Genomic DNA, 15,049 nt, shown 5'->3' with positions numbered 1-15,049 from the left:
GTATCCAATATAGGTTTAACCATTTCCAAAGTGTTAACCGTAATCAGGTTATCTACTGCTGAATGAAGGCCTCAACGCGTCATTTCCATCTCTCATGGTCCTACAACGCTAAAATCCATGGTGGCTGTCCTCTTGGCAGTGTTTTCCCTCCCGTGGCTACGATTCTAAAAACATGTGAAAAGGAGCTTCATATTTAATCGGATTTCTCCAGGATAAATAAAGATTCTCATTCTGATTTCTGTCACTAGCCTCAATCACCCGCCATCATCCATTAGCAATGTGTCCTGCTCATGGCAGTTAACCTTTAGAATACAAGTTGATGTCTCTAATTTTTATTTGTTCTCTGATCTATGTGTTTCTCTTTCTACCTCTCAGTATAATTTTAAGCATGCACCTCTCATTGTGTTTCAACGTGCGTTCCATTTCTTTAGACAGTGTCCACGTTTGTGCTCCATTTGTGAAAGCAGGTTATGTACACCGATTGAAAATGTGCCTCTTTAGGCGTGGTGGTATGTGTTATTTTCATTATCAGTTCACATTTTCGAATAGAATTCCAATGTATCCTCGTCCCGTCTTCAATAATATCCAATTCTAGCTTCCATAAAATTACTTACATTTTTCACATGACTACGAATTTAATTATGATTGTCCTAACATTTAATACAAAGTATGTTCAGAATCTTTGCGGCAACAGTATATCGGTTTGTGTATTGTTAGTTGTTGTAACTTTCTGACCCGCCCCTCATGGACATCTGTGAAAGAGCTTTATAGCTCATCGGATTCCTCCAGGATAAATAAAGATTCTGATTTCAACTTCCTTAAGCTTGCTTAGGATATGCCCTCTGGTTCTAGTTAAGAGCAGGGAGGGTACATCATTGCAAAATGTCATTCAACTTCTCCTAATTGCATTGTGCTCAAACATATGAAAGCGGTTACTTTTGCACGTTTTTTTACCTTATTTGAACCATTAGTACAATAAGATTTATCTACAAAGTGATCCCCAATACTTCTATTCCCTGGAAAAATCCTCACTCCATATACAGTAGTTTCAAGCCTGTCTGAAGGTTGAATGTGTTAGGGGTAACAACGCACGAGACACTGGATCCACTGACATGAGCAACACCAACACCCATCATTACTAAAACATTCCAAGATGGGGAAAAATATCTACTTAGATGACTAGCGGAGGAGTTGACCATAAAAAAGCAAACAAACGCAGCCTTCAAAGTCTGTGCCCGACATGGGCTATGAAATTGTTAGAGTTGGCAGCAAGACAGATTCACTCCCAAGAAAATACCTACTCTTGCAGTCCAACAAAGGCTAAGGGGGCGATTTAACTCGTGTATTCTCGCTGAGCCATGCAGGCACTATAAAAAAGGTGCCTATCGCAAACTGCAACAAGCCTATCACACACACACACACATAAATTTGCACTAAAACTCATCCACAGAATTGGTATTGCACATGGGGATGATGAAAACTCATCCATCCAGCTGTGTGAGACATCTAAAGGGTGAAATTGACAGCATGTGCTCCATGAAGTCATAGCATAAGCCCTTCATTAAGAAGCCATGGAACATGAGACACTTCATATGAACGTTATGGTGAGACCCCGGGGTCCTGAATAAACGTAAGTAAAAAGCTCAATTAATTAATTATTTTTGGCGACTCCATACCACCACACACAAAACGCCACGACCCACCTGGCGCGGATAATTCTGTTGTCATGTCGTCCAATCTCAGCGAGGACGAATGTGCATAAGAGCTGAACAAAGCGAATGCACTCCATGCTCGGGTATGGGCAGGTCATAAGTCTTATCCAAAGCTGCTCAAACTGCCTACATGACTTAAGTCCTTTATTTGTCATAACAGTACACATGATACAATGCAAATACACCAATGGGGACTAGGCTACCCGTACCAGTACCCGGCCGCACCAGGGTCGCAAACGGATACCCGTACCCGGCCGGGTACGGGTAGCCGGGTATCGGGTAGGGTACGGGGACTAGGCTCTAAAGAAAGCCGTCTCGGGTGTGGGCCAATCAACTTCAAGGATAGTGCATATTATCATCCTTATCAGAGTTGCTTCTTTTTGTTTGCTTTTTTTGACTACTTGTGTTGTGGTCATTGCAAACATGATGCCTTGAATAAAGGTGTCAGTTTTGTACCAGTTAAAAGGGTAAAAACCTACTATCATGCAACTGCTCTCTTATCTAATTATTATTTGTTACCTACCAATGTCTGCAGCCAGGATCCATCGATGACAATCCTATTACCTGCAGATAGTTAACAGATGAGATGCGTTGCACCGTTAATTCCTCCTGTTTGATAATACTTTTCGTCCGTATGCATCTGTGCAGGTTTTTTTTTGCGGTTAAGCCATAGTCCCCACATACCTCTCATATAAATACGGATAAGATGAGTGGCAAACCACTACTCTGTAAAGTAACATTGGTATAAACGCTTGTTACAATATGAACAGCGCATTGAAAATGCGTACTATTTTATGTACTGTGTTCACAAATCCACACTGAGAAACACGATGATTGACAGAGGGGTGTAAATACATTTTTCGACAGTGTATTTAAATATAGGTACTGCAGGTAAGTAGTTTTCAGTTTTAAAGGCATAGTTTAACAAGACAACACTTGCCACCATCCTTCAAACCGATTGGTGAAAAAAGCAAAGTTTTTATTTACATTATAATATGTTTATGGGAGAGCCGGGGGCTTATGGGACCCCGGGGTCCTGCCATGAGGTTCATATGCTGTGACGATTTAATATTTTCTGAGGTTGTTTTGAGGAGTATTGAAAATCAGCGTGTCTTTCAGAAATGCAGCGATTGTTTTGTTTGTACAGATGGATAATTGTACTGCAACGATGTTTATGCATTTCACCTTCATGAATGAGAATTTGCATTTTCTGTCCATGAGGGTGAATTATTCCCTTGACAATGAAAAACGGAAACAACAATAAAGTTTATTTTGCTAAAATATCCAAGTTGAATTTACATTTCGGCCATTTAGGGTCCTGGCAGGATTCCTTTCTTTCTTGTGAAATCCAATGGGAAAAAGTAATCAACATTTGTATTGTTTTTAATTTGATGATATCCTACAGAAATGTTCCTGACATAATAGTATTCTCATTATACAACAGCCATTTACATTAAATGAAGCGTGATCCTGTGGGTGGGTGAAATGGAGATAATTTGCCACAAGGCCTCGTTCATGAGAATTCATACGTGTGTAGAGGAGTAGTGAGTGACGTCCGGGGAGTGACGTCATGTCCCAAGGGGGTATTTATGGGGAAGCACGTGACGTAAGGGGGGTCGCCGTGGCAGCCAGGAACGGGAGAGGTTGAAGGTTGGGACCCGGGGTAGCGTATCCTCACACGAGGCTAAGGGTGGCTACTTTACCCGATCGGCCGAAGTTGGGTTAAGCCCTCGGCCGGTGTAGGGAGGAGAGCCCAGATAGCCGGGGTGGTAGGATCCCCAGTACCCTGTCCCCTGGGGAGTTATAAGCTAGGGCGTCCCTTGTTAGGCGTAAGCCTGTAACCTGGTTAGGCGTAAGCCAGAGGTCGCAAACAGGTTTTGATTCCTTACCCGTACCCGGCTGCACCAGGGTCGCAAACGGGTACCCGGCCGGGTACGGGTAGGGTACGGGTATCGGGTACCTGATTGCAACCTCTGGGATGAAGCCATGTTGCAGGCGCGGGTGGGTTGATTCTAGGAACTTGAATTGTGAGAAGAGACAAGACGTTGGGAAATGAGTGACAAACAGTTACTCACCAGTAACTCACGGCCTACCCGTACCAGTACCCGGCCGCACCAGGGTCGCAAACGGATACCCGTACCCGGCCGGGTACGGGTAGCCGGGTATCGGGTAGGGTACGGGTATCGGGTACCCGGTTGCGACCTCTGGCGTAAGCCCGTAATAAACTTGGCGTGAGCCCCCTACAACTCACCTGCCTCTGCGTTGTAGTTTGCACCACAGCACGTGCTTAAAGTGGCGCACGTGGCACGTGGGCCAAACAGGGACCACTCAGGAGTACACAGAGGCCACCTGAGACACACCCAGGCAACCTGAGACACGTACATACTACCCAGGATATAAACAGATGGGAGGCCTTAGTCGTGTATATTACCTGCTGTAACATATTGGTTAGAGACATGGATATGGCCCAAGAAAGAGAACAAAACGTGAAAAGTGCTCAAAGAAGCATGGGGAGGAGCTTACTTTGAATTAAACTGAGACAGAGGATTAGAGAACATGCATTGATTAAAGATATCAGTTTGTTAAGAAAAGTAAGTGGCCTTGGGTAGGACACGTGCCAAGAAGGGATGATTGGTCCGTTATCAAGATTAACGATAGGTTGACAGCCGATAGAGCCAACCACGCCTGAAAGGATGTCCTCCGTGGAGATGGAACCATTAAATAAGCTCGTGTGCATGTGCTCGATGGATCATTACATCACAGAACCGATCGAGATGGCGACAGCTCAGGGAGGTCTACATGCAGCAGTGGATTGATCATGGCTGATGATCAACTTTACATTTTTTACAAGGTGTGTGACTTTAGAAATAGGGAGAAGCAAATTTTCAATACATCAGTATTTTGCAAGGTTATGCTGTGCCTTCAGTTTCCAAAACAACTATTCCATTAGCTCAGCACAGATTCCACTCAACGATACTGACACCAGAGCCATTATGGGGAAGAAGTGGACAGAAAGTGCAATTACACAGTGCACATGGGCCATGAGAGTTAACAATATGTCATGTCAACATACGTGGTCAGTTAATTTCAGTGTTAGAAACACGTAAATGGGTCTCTGCAGTTTAACTTGTCTGTATTTCACAGCTGAGTGCATCGTACCCCATTGTGCTAACATTGCTTTTAGGGATTTAATGTATACAGTGTGTGCATGTATATGATCAGCTTGTGGTACTTTCTAAAATCAAAACTTCCGGATGTATTAATAGAAAAGCATGTTCACTGTACCCCTTCATGTAACACCACCCTCTGGATATAAATAATTCTGGACCGTGATATTTATTGGATACCAGTAAACATTCATACCCAAGATGCCTCCAACCCAGCCTTCCCAGCCCACTATGGAATCCTGAATGTTAAATAATCCTATTTAGGATCTTTACTCAAATTTCAAATTGTAAACAATGCCAAAGCCTTTTGGAAGCACAAAAATAATGACATTAGATGGGCCAGATGACAGCTGATGGACCAAATGGATCAACTACTATTTATCCCGAATATAAAAACCTACAACCGATGCCCATCACAAATATCACAAGCTCAGAGGTTAGGGATCTGAGCTGGCGCAGTCGTAGATCCTTGGTTCGATTTTAGTTCTCAACCATAGGGAGGAGAGAGCTAAAAAAAAAAGTAATTTGGTTCTGCACTTAAATTTGGCTAATATCCCATCTCTGATAATGAATATCGGTAAAGTCACGTACATAGAAAACTAAAACTAAAAGCAAAAAACCCACGACGTTTCGACCGCAACACAAGCGGTCTTCATCAGGTGGAGAAGACCGCTTGTGTTGCGATCGAAACGTCGTGGGTTTTTTGCTTTTATTTTTGATTTAGTTTTCTATCTACGTGACTTTACCGAAAGAACCAAGAATATGAATTCCTGCAGTCACGAAAGTTTTAAGTCTAAAATGTGTATCGGTTTGATTGTCATGAGACCAACATTACTCTCAGTGGCAGAACGGGTGGGCAAGTGCTGCCCCTCCACCATGAGGGGCAGAGGCCACTTGGGTTGCCCTTCGAGGAATCCGAATAGATGACATGACACTTATAGCACAGTGAGGAAAACATTGTGGAGGAGATATATACAAGTGCAAGATCCCAGATAAATAAACATACTCCAACTCAAACTATGCAAATCCCATGTCATTAAAAAGTATGGATTCAAATAAAATTTGTAATATAAGACGATGACGTTTAATACTGTAACATTCCTAAAAAGACAGCTACTTTGGTATTGCATGAGAATAATTTAACTAAAATGTTGAGTCTTGTGAAATTCCTTTTACAATAGGTGGCGTGAATCGTATCGATCGTCCGTGTGTGAAAACTTAACATTTCAGCTGTTTTGTCTGAACATGACTTCACACCTTCATTTCTAATTCCTATTCCATAACGAATGGCAAAGCAAAAACTGAGATACAAGCAGAGGTCGCAAACGGGTTTTGTTTCCTTACCCGTACCCGTACCCGGCCGCACCAGGGTCGCAAATGGGTACCCGAACCCGGCCGGGTACGGGTACCCGTTTCCTACCCGTACCCGTACCCTACCCGAAATGAGTGACAAACGGTTACTCACCAGTGACTCACGGCCTACCCGTACCCGTACCCGGCCGCACCAGGGTCGCAAACGGGTACCCGTACCCGTACCCGGCCGGGTACGGGTAGCCGAGTAGGCTATAGGTATCGGGTACCCGATTGCGACCTCTGGATACAAGCAAAGTTATGCAAGCAGCACACAAAAGGACATAACCAAGCTGCGGGCTGAGGGCACTCTGTGCCAGGACCTGGACTTCAACACCCATAGGCTTAGCAGGCGGCCTGGCGTGTAATTCCAGACCTACAGTAAGCTTTAGCATCCAACTTCCCAGCTGTGGTTAATGCAATGGGATTATTTGGACAGTTTCAGTTATATTGCCTGAATACTCTTGCATTGCATGCCTTATAAACCATGACACCCTTATGAAATGGATACTCTTGATTTCAAACGAATTTCAAACTAAATTACCTGGAATTATCTAAAGAGCCTGAGAATCGGTTGGTCTTACGTACGTATCATTTGTACAACTATATGACAAATTGGGAAACAGGTGTAATAGAAAAAGAATACCTAAATGTACGGCATATTCTCGACATCAGCAGATACTGGGCACCACCAGTGATGTCACCATTGTGAGTGGTCACGCGTTCATGCATGCTGTTGGCATGCATTCACACTCAAGTTACGTGCCTACGAGAACGTGCGCTGGAGTGTGCACAACGTGTAATGAATTAAATGTGCACCCATTTCCTGAAGGAGTCAATATATGTGCATATGCAGGTGGGTGATGCAAATGTGCCACAATGTGGTCCTTTGTGTGTGTAGGTGTACATGCAGAGTTGACTTGAAGTAGCTGATGCATTGCGCTTTGATTCCCGTCACCCAGAATTAAATTCCTGACAACTCACACACCACCATCAAAAAATGGCAGCGCTCTCCAAGTACTCATTTTCGACTGGCACATGTGAGCCAAGCTAGCGCGAGACCCAAACGGCACTCGTGTTTTTTGTACTGGGCTATGTAACGAGTGAAAACCCGGATCCAAACTTTTATATGATGACCTCACAATATATCTGAATGTTGCTCTGAGCTAAGCAGGGGTGGGGCCAATGCCACATTCATTGCACACATGTCGGTATATGGTGAGCGTCAGTGCTACGTCATCTACACGTGACATCAACAGCACGGCTCAGCTTCTGTAGTAGTAAATCAACCTGGCACCTGCGCCATGCCGGGCTGACTTGGCATGGCCCTGGCGCAGATAGGTTGCACAGTGGAGAAGAGCTCCTACCCAGGTAGGTTTAACCTGAAGTGCTTACCTGGTGCGGGTGTATAGTCGCCGGACATAAAAAGGCAGCCAATGCCTCCGCTCGCACATCTCGAGCCGAATGGCTCACAGGGCTATACCAAATAAACTGAAACTGAAAACTGAAAAAAAAAACTGCTCTTAGCAATTAATCTCAAGCCTCTGTCGCCCCGTCAGCACCGCGGCTCGGAGACGCGTAAGAGTTCGCCATCGGTCGGCAATCTCACCCACGCTGGGAATGCGTCGACGTGTGCACAGATCACGCGCCTATGGCGTGTACCGCTCCTTGCTCAATAAATGTCGGGATCAGAGGCCCTGACACGCAACAGCAGCCCGTGGGTTGAGCGACGGGGCCGTGCCACGTATCCGTGCCGCTCGCTCGCATTCCGAGTCATTGCAGCTCGGAGCTTCAATGAGGGCCAGAAGCCACGGCTTCCTGTGCTGCATGCCAGAAGTCATGCCGTTTTGTTTACCGTGCTATCAGGTTTGTGAGAGAGGACAGCTGTGCATGCGGACTAAATTAGATCCTGAATCAGCACGGCCAGGCCTGGTTCCCGTAAGTGCCACGAGTGGCCAGAATGTCCTTATTATATTGCAGACTCCATTGGAAATAGAACTAAATTTGTCACCATATTGTTTATTACTGTACTACTCTGCCAATAATACGTATAATATGAAGTGATAACGAAGCACCAAACAATGCTTTTGGTTCGCAGTATTGGAGGTGTGTGTGTTAAGTGCACACTGTTGTTCTATTTTTATATATAATACAGTAATCAGTTTTTTTTTGTTGATTTGTACAGTGCTTGACATATATATGGAAGCAGAATAACGAAAAAACAAGAGGTCAAACAACCACAGGAGCAAGCAGGGTTTTGGAAATATTATGTATATAGACCACATCCATACCATTCAGCAGAATAATACATTTCAATTACCATCACGCCGAGCCTTTGTATACTATGAATCAGAGGCGGATCTAGAAACTTCCCAGGGGGTAGGCGGTCCCGAAATAATGAAGTTATTTCAACAGGGCCCTGCATAATAATAAAACAAAACATCTAATTTACTTTCTATTGTAATTATCAATAAAAAATGCAATTTCCGGGGTCTCAAGAAGGGAGGCGCAGAGGGGGGTGCGATCACCCCCATGCCCCCCCTTAGATTCCCGAACACTATGAAAAAGCATTCGACTAGCAATTGATGTACTCATCTAAATACCACACATCTATGAGCAATATATATTTCGTGTCTGTACAACTTAATTAATTATCATTGCATTTAATTCCCTTTCTACAGGTGAGAGCCTATTAGCGCTCTCGTCCAAAGGAGACAGTGGTACATATACAGGTAGTCCCCGAGTTACGACGGTCCGACTTACGATATTTCGATCTTACGATGGCGATACGACAAAATTGACACCAACAACCTAACATCGTTCAAGTATGCAGACGATGGACAGAATCTTGGCGAGTACAGTACAATATGATACGTTACGATACGTTCAATGCATGTATGATACGTAGCTTTAGCGATTTCATTTTAGGGTTACTACGATACGTTCGATGCATGTTAAAAGTTCTTATAGCAGATAGGATGGTTTCCGGAATTGTATTTATTTATTTATTAAATTGCAGTTCATATAGGTAGGTTAAGAATTTACCTTGTTTTTTACTTTACATTTTACTGTGCAATACAGTATTGTAATTAATAAATACATACAGTATATAATTTATACAGTAAGGTACTCTAAATTGCTCTGTTTTGCTAAATTATCACCATTCTTTAAGACTCCTGGGTAGGCTAGGCCATCTTCGACTTACGATACTTTTGACTTACGATGGGGTCGTCGTAACGCATCTCCATCGTAAGTAGAGGACTACCTGGAAACATATATCATTTCAAATACATCAGAGGATTTGGGCTTTGATGTTACAAAAAATGTTCCTCGCGAAAGGTCGGATATTGAACTTTACAAAATATAGTAATAGGTAATAGGTCCAGCCCTAGAATCGCTTGGCCACAACACTGCTGGCAGAAGGGCCTCCATCACAGGAGCTCTGGAGGATATTTGGCCTACTCATTTACACTTGCCAGAAGTCTAGGGTGTCTTTCTGTTGAACTTCTTTCGCACCGTGCGTAGCCAACCAATGCTGATCGGAGGTGTGTTACGAGTACCGACATTTTTACTTCCCCACAACGTGACCTACCAACACTCGAACTGCTGGGTGCATAGACATAGGGAGATTTAAGAACCTTGTCCTCTGTTTCATCAGCTGTGTCAGGAAATCGAACTGGTGACCTCTGAATTTAAAAAGGCCCAGTTTTCTAACCGTCACACCATGGTGGCACACAAAACATGGTATGCTTTTTAAACATCCAAACAATTTAATTTGACTTCTGTAGAAATCACACCGTCAACTTCACATTCACTCTCTCAGGGAGGAGCACCCAAATAAATTGGGCCTCCCAGCTAGATATATCTGCGACACATTTTTTGCCACCAATGTGTTGTCACAATCAATTATGTTCCAATGTATATGCACTACTGCAATTAACAATAGCACAATTTATTATCATTCACGTACTTGTTACCATATTAATTTAAAGTATGATAAAAGTCCAACCAGAAGTGAATGTTGTTTTTCAAAGACACAAACAAAATGTACAAGTGAAGAAATGTTTGCTATGGTACAGTTAAGACTTCAATAATGTTGCACATCTAAATGAAAATGTGAGGCTCGAGTACTGGTTGCATGTCCTACATTCCAGGATAAAGCGGCGTACTTACCCAGATGTTGCTTTATAATATCAGACTCCCACTGAAGAAGAATGCCGAGATGCACACCAAGTACTGTTTTCTGCCAAATCCTCCTCCTGAAAAACACAGCAGAATAACCCGACATTATTTATATATTATGCAGCAGTAAACGCACAAGTAAAAAAAGCACGTTTTAAGCACCTACGACTTTATCACGGTTGGTTACATGCTGTGCGAAAGAAGCTCAACATACATACGGTCCAAAAATTAAACCTGCGTAGCACGAATTAACTGCTTAACAGAATTTTAATTCACAAAAAACTGCGAGGGTTAAAAAATGCTAAACCTTGCCCTCGCAATTGTAACAAAAGTCTGGGAAACACATACAGACTGTCTTGGAAGAATTCATAATATGTTGCATGGAGGACTATTTCAAAAATTTCCACTTGGCAGGCGAATTTGTACATTTGACCATCCAAAAATAAAATACTTGAACCATTTGTTTTCATTTCATACATAACCCCAGTACTGTGGTGGCATCAACAATATTTTAAAAACTAAAATATGGATTATCTTTACAGCTAGTCATAGTACAAGCCTGTGATGATAAAAAAGTATATACCTGAATTATATTATATTAATCTTATATTATTCATATTAATGTAAAGGGAAAAAAACAAATGCAAATAACATTTAGAATATGGTAGGCAATAGATACACAAAGTGATCATGCAGTAAATAACACTGCATTAAATATCAAAACGCTCTCCACATGCTCCTGCGGAAACTTTTATTTACTGGAAAGTGTCGTGAAAAATAAACGCCTCTTCTCGCGCTTTCGCCTCCACCGCCACACCACCACGCCGTGAAGCCCAGAAGGTGGGAGACTGGCCATGCGAACTCGTCAGGTGAGTGACAGCCAACACACGGCACACGCGCCGCAACTCGCTAAACCCCAAAACGCCGAGTCTTCTGTGCCGGCAACTTATGCGGAAGGAATGGGGCAGAGCTCTTAGCAAAAGTAGAGTCTCACATGTGCGTATGTCTGTGTGTGCATCTGTGTGTGTATAATAATAATATGACTGTGCAACTATTTGTTTTCCAGAGCCACAAAAGCTGCATTGTGGAAGCCCATTGGAATTGTTGCATTCATCTGAGAGTGATGACGCTGGCTGGACAAAACACACTGGCGTGACAATGCAGCACAATCTGCGGCAGCTGATCGACGCAAACAAGCTGGCAGCCAGCACAGAATACCTGCCTTGTTTCAATTCAAGGGACTGCTATGTTGGCAAAAAAATGTCACCTGTTTGTGGAGTAACTGCATTTGCAGTTGGCATGTTAAGGGGCAATTAGTGCATGCTGCGTGACATTTCTTTCATACTGGTAGGAACCTCCTGGTTACACCAGCCCACGGGGGATTATTGTGTCCGTCCGTCGTGCAGGGAGGGGCTGGGTGGGGAGGGAGGGGCTGGGTGGGGAGGGTGGGAGGGGTGGGGCTGGGTGTGGAGGGGCTGGTCACCCCGTGGTGCCCTTATAAAACTCAACGTTTAACCTACTCACGCCGGCTTGTGCCCGCCCTCACAGTCGGGCATATTTGCGGAATACACCACGCCGCCGTTGACCCTGGCCATTGACCGAGCAACCCAACGTTTCTACCAGCTCCCTCCGCAGGAATGTGTTAAATTGGTGCAGGGCTCATTAATGTTTTAATACATCACTGCACATCATCTCAATTATAGTCAGTGGTAGATAAAGCACATTTCTGTACTAGCATTGCTGGAAATGGTTTTAAATCACACAAAATCATTACGTACCATTAAAGAGCTTGAATTTTTTTTTTGTATCTGTCACTACTTGTAAATGGTTACATACATAACAGCGATGTTTGTAAGAGTGGCAGTGGAGGGACAGTACTAGATGGACTTCTCACACCGAAAGGCAAGGAGCTCGTAAATCATTCATTATTTCGGTTAACATGTGATCCCTATATGACACCAGTCATTTTCATATAGTAAATTGCTTATTCTTTGGGTCTTTCAGTAAAGTCATGTAGAACAAAAAAAAATTAACAAAAAAACTATGGCGTTTCGATCGCAACACAAGCAATCGTCATCCTGATCACACCGTTTTGCGATCGAAACGTAGTTTTTGTTAATTTATTTTTGTTCTACGTGACTTTACCGAAAGACCAAAAGAATATGAATTCCTGGAGTCACTAAAGCTTTAAGTCAAGAGTAAATTGCTTTGAACAGAATCTATTCTAATTTTTTGTAAATGGTTGGCACACTGGACTTGGGTCGTCGGTTTGACTTCCCGATGCGGCAGATGAACCAACAGGCAAGTTTCTTCAATCCTGGCAGTACGAATGGGTAATAATCGATGTCAATGGATTAATTTATGCATTGTTACCACCCCTACTTGGTTAGTCGAAACACAACAGAAGTGCTTCCTTAAACTACGTAAGTCAAGATCCCGTTTAGATTCGATGTAAACGTGTGCCACCGTTTAATACGATACTCGGACTTTTTTCATCTTCTTGGTTCTTTCGGTAAAGTCACGTAGAAGGGAAGTAATAAAATAATAAAAATAAAACATAATAAAATAAAATAAATTATTTTATTTTATTATGTTTTATTTTGTATTATTTTATTAAAATAAATTATTTTATTTTATTATGTTTTATTTTTTATTATTTTATTACTTCCCTTCTACGTGACTTTACCGAAAGAACCAAGAAGATGAATCCCTGCAGTCACGAAAGCTTTAAATCGAAACTCGGACTTTTGTTTTGGACACGGACCCTCCCACGTGCCTGTAAATCATCTTTGTGGGTTGCTGCCTCCCAGTGAGAGGAAAGCCTTTGGAATGTGCCTACAGTCAATTAATGCAGTTTATTTCGGTGGGAACACCACGGACACCCCATTGCCACAGAAACACATAAACCCCAAGCTGAACACATGGTGTTTTAAAAACATTAATTTATAAAGGCAAAATATATTGAAACGCCATGTGTGTGGCATAAGCCCGTCATTTATTTCAACTGCATAAATATATTACGATGCTACGTGGCCCAGGACCTGTTCAGACATCACTTGCCACTTGATGTTAGTCATGGTCGGGTGTCCAGGTTCATAGCGCATGACATTATTATTTTTACTCAGTTCATACGGAGTAACAATTGAGAAATATATCCAATGTTATGAGGGTTAGTTTACAGTAAAAAAACACATTTTAGGAACAGCAGGACAATATTTAATAAGAATGGTTCATCGAACTAACCAAAAAGAAAAATGATGTTGGAACTACAGTAGTTGAAATCCTATACATCAGTTTGGTTGAAAATACAGTAGTTAAACGGTTGTAATGATCGCTTGCTTATTTTGAAAGAAGCAAACAGTATGGCTCTTGTAAACACGAAGCAAACAAAATAAACATTTAGCCCAACATTAAGTAAGAAAACATGCGATGGGCTTCCTTGTGCAGCATACACAGCTGGCAGGAGTAGCCCAGATAAGTGTAAACACCCTTCGCTAAATTTGGTACATAATGGCTATCGATAATTGTTATTTACAGACAGACATTCAGTCCCGGACAAAACCACTGGAACGGCAAACACCCGGGTGCCAGGGTCACTATGGGGAAACAAAAGAGGGCCTCAAAACAAGTCACAAACAGATACGTGAGCTTTATTGAAATATCATGAGTCAGTCTTGAGCCCTTAAACAAGTACCGGTAAATGCCACCGAGACAGCTATAACCTTGTACGTTATGACGAAGACGACAGGAGAGTATCACTGTGGTTTTTAGCACTTGTGACTAAACCAAGAAGTTCCGTGGAAGTGATTTCACTATCCGACAAAAAAAAAACATAGTTTATTCGAGTTTTCAATAAAAATTCTGGACCCAACATACCCAGCGTGATGTGTTTGGGATACACGCTTTAGGCTCTTGAGTGACCTTTACAAGAAGTGCAACATCTTATTAAACTAAGGTATCAATGTCAACCTTCTGTGAACGTAACTTGTTGCTTTGTGCCGATCTTCCATCTGATCACGGGAACAGTGAATATTTTAGGGCTGCATCCTCAACAAAAACAAATTTATTTTTTTATTTTACCAGGTAAGGCCCACTGAGCTATACAGCTCTTTTTCATAAGTGACCTGGCCACAACAAAGTGGCTTATCACGTGGAAATTTAAAGCACCCAAATAATCTAATAGTTTAATACTCTCCCAGATATTGTTGGCCATTAGTAGGCACACATTTAAATTACGTACGTATATGTTGAACTTCTTTCGCACCGTACGTAGCCAACCATGCTAATACATACACACGAAGGGGTGGGTGGAAACGGTGCGAGCATCTTGTATATACATATACTCAGTATGGAAGTGTAAGAGCAAACAGGGACAGCTCTGTGAATGGAAAAAAACTGAAATAAAACGTTTAAAAAATCCCAAAGAGTCATGCAATTGTACTCTTAATCCAAAATGAATGGCTCTTACTTTAAGCATCCGCCTTTGCGTGCGAGGCTACAAGAAATGTCCCAGCATGCTCTGACAACAACCACAGCATACGACTGCCACTGGATAAATGTCAACATGGGCTCTGAAATGCATGCACAGTGTCAAATATATTGCCAGTACTTACACGTGTTGTGATGTATAGTAAATAT

At 42.5% G+C, this 15,049-nt stretch overlaps 1 protein-coding gene across 20 annotated transcripts in view; it reads right to left on the bottom strand.

Annotated features, from left to right (window-relative positions):
- LOC144934165 (sorbin and SH3 domain-containing protein 1-like) overlaps positions 1-15,049 on the bottom strand; it is a 134,022-nt gene that overhangs the window by 91,305 nt on the left and 27,668 nt on the right. For all 20 annotated transcript variants that reach the window (XM_078859686.1, XM_078859694.1, XM_078859699.1 and 17 more), the window contains exon 2: positions 10,403-10,488. The gene's annotated coding sequence lies outside the window, so the exon portion shown is untranslated. The remainder of the gene's footprint in view (positions 1-10,402; positions 10,489-15,049) is intronic.

This window comes from Lampetra fluviatilis, chromosome 9 (assembly GCF_964198595.1).
Source record: "Lampetra fluviatilis chromosome 9, kcLamFluv1.1, whole genome shotgun sequence".
In the NCBI taxonomy this organism is placed as follows: Eukaryota; Metazoa; Chordata; class Hyperoartia; order Petromyzontiformes; family Petromyzontidae; genus Lampetra; species Lampetra fluviatilis.
Note: the sequence above shows the minus strand (reverse complement) of the source record. Positions and strands in the feature narration are given on the sequence as shown.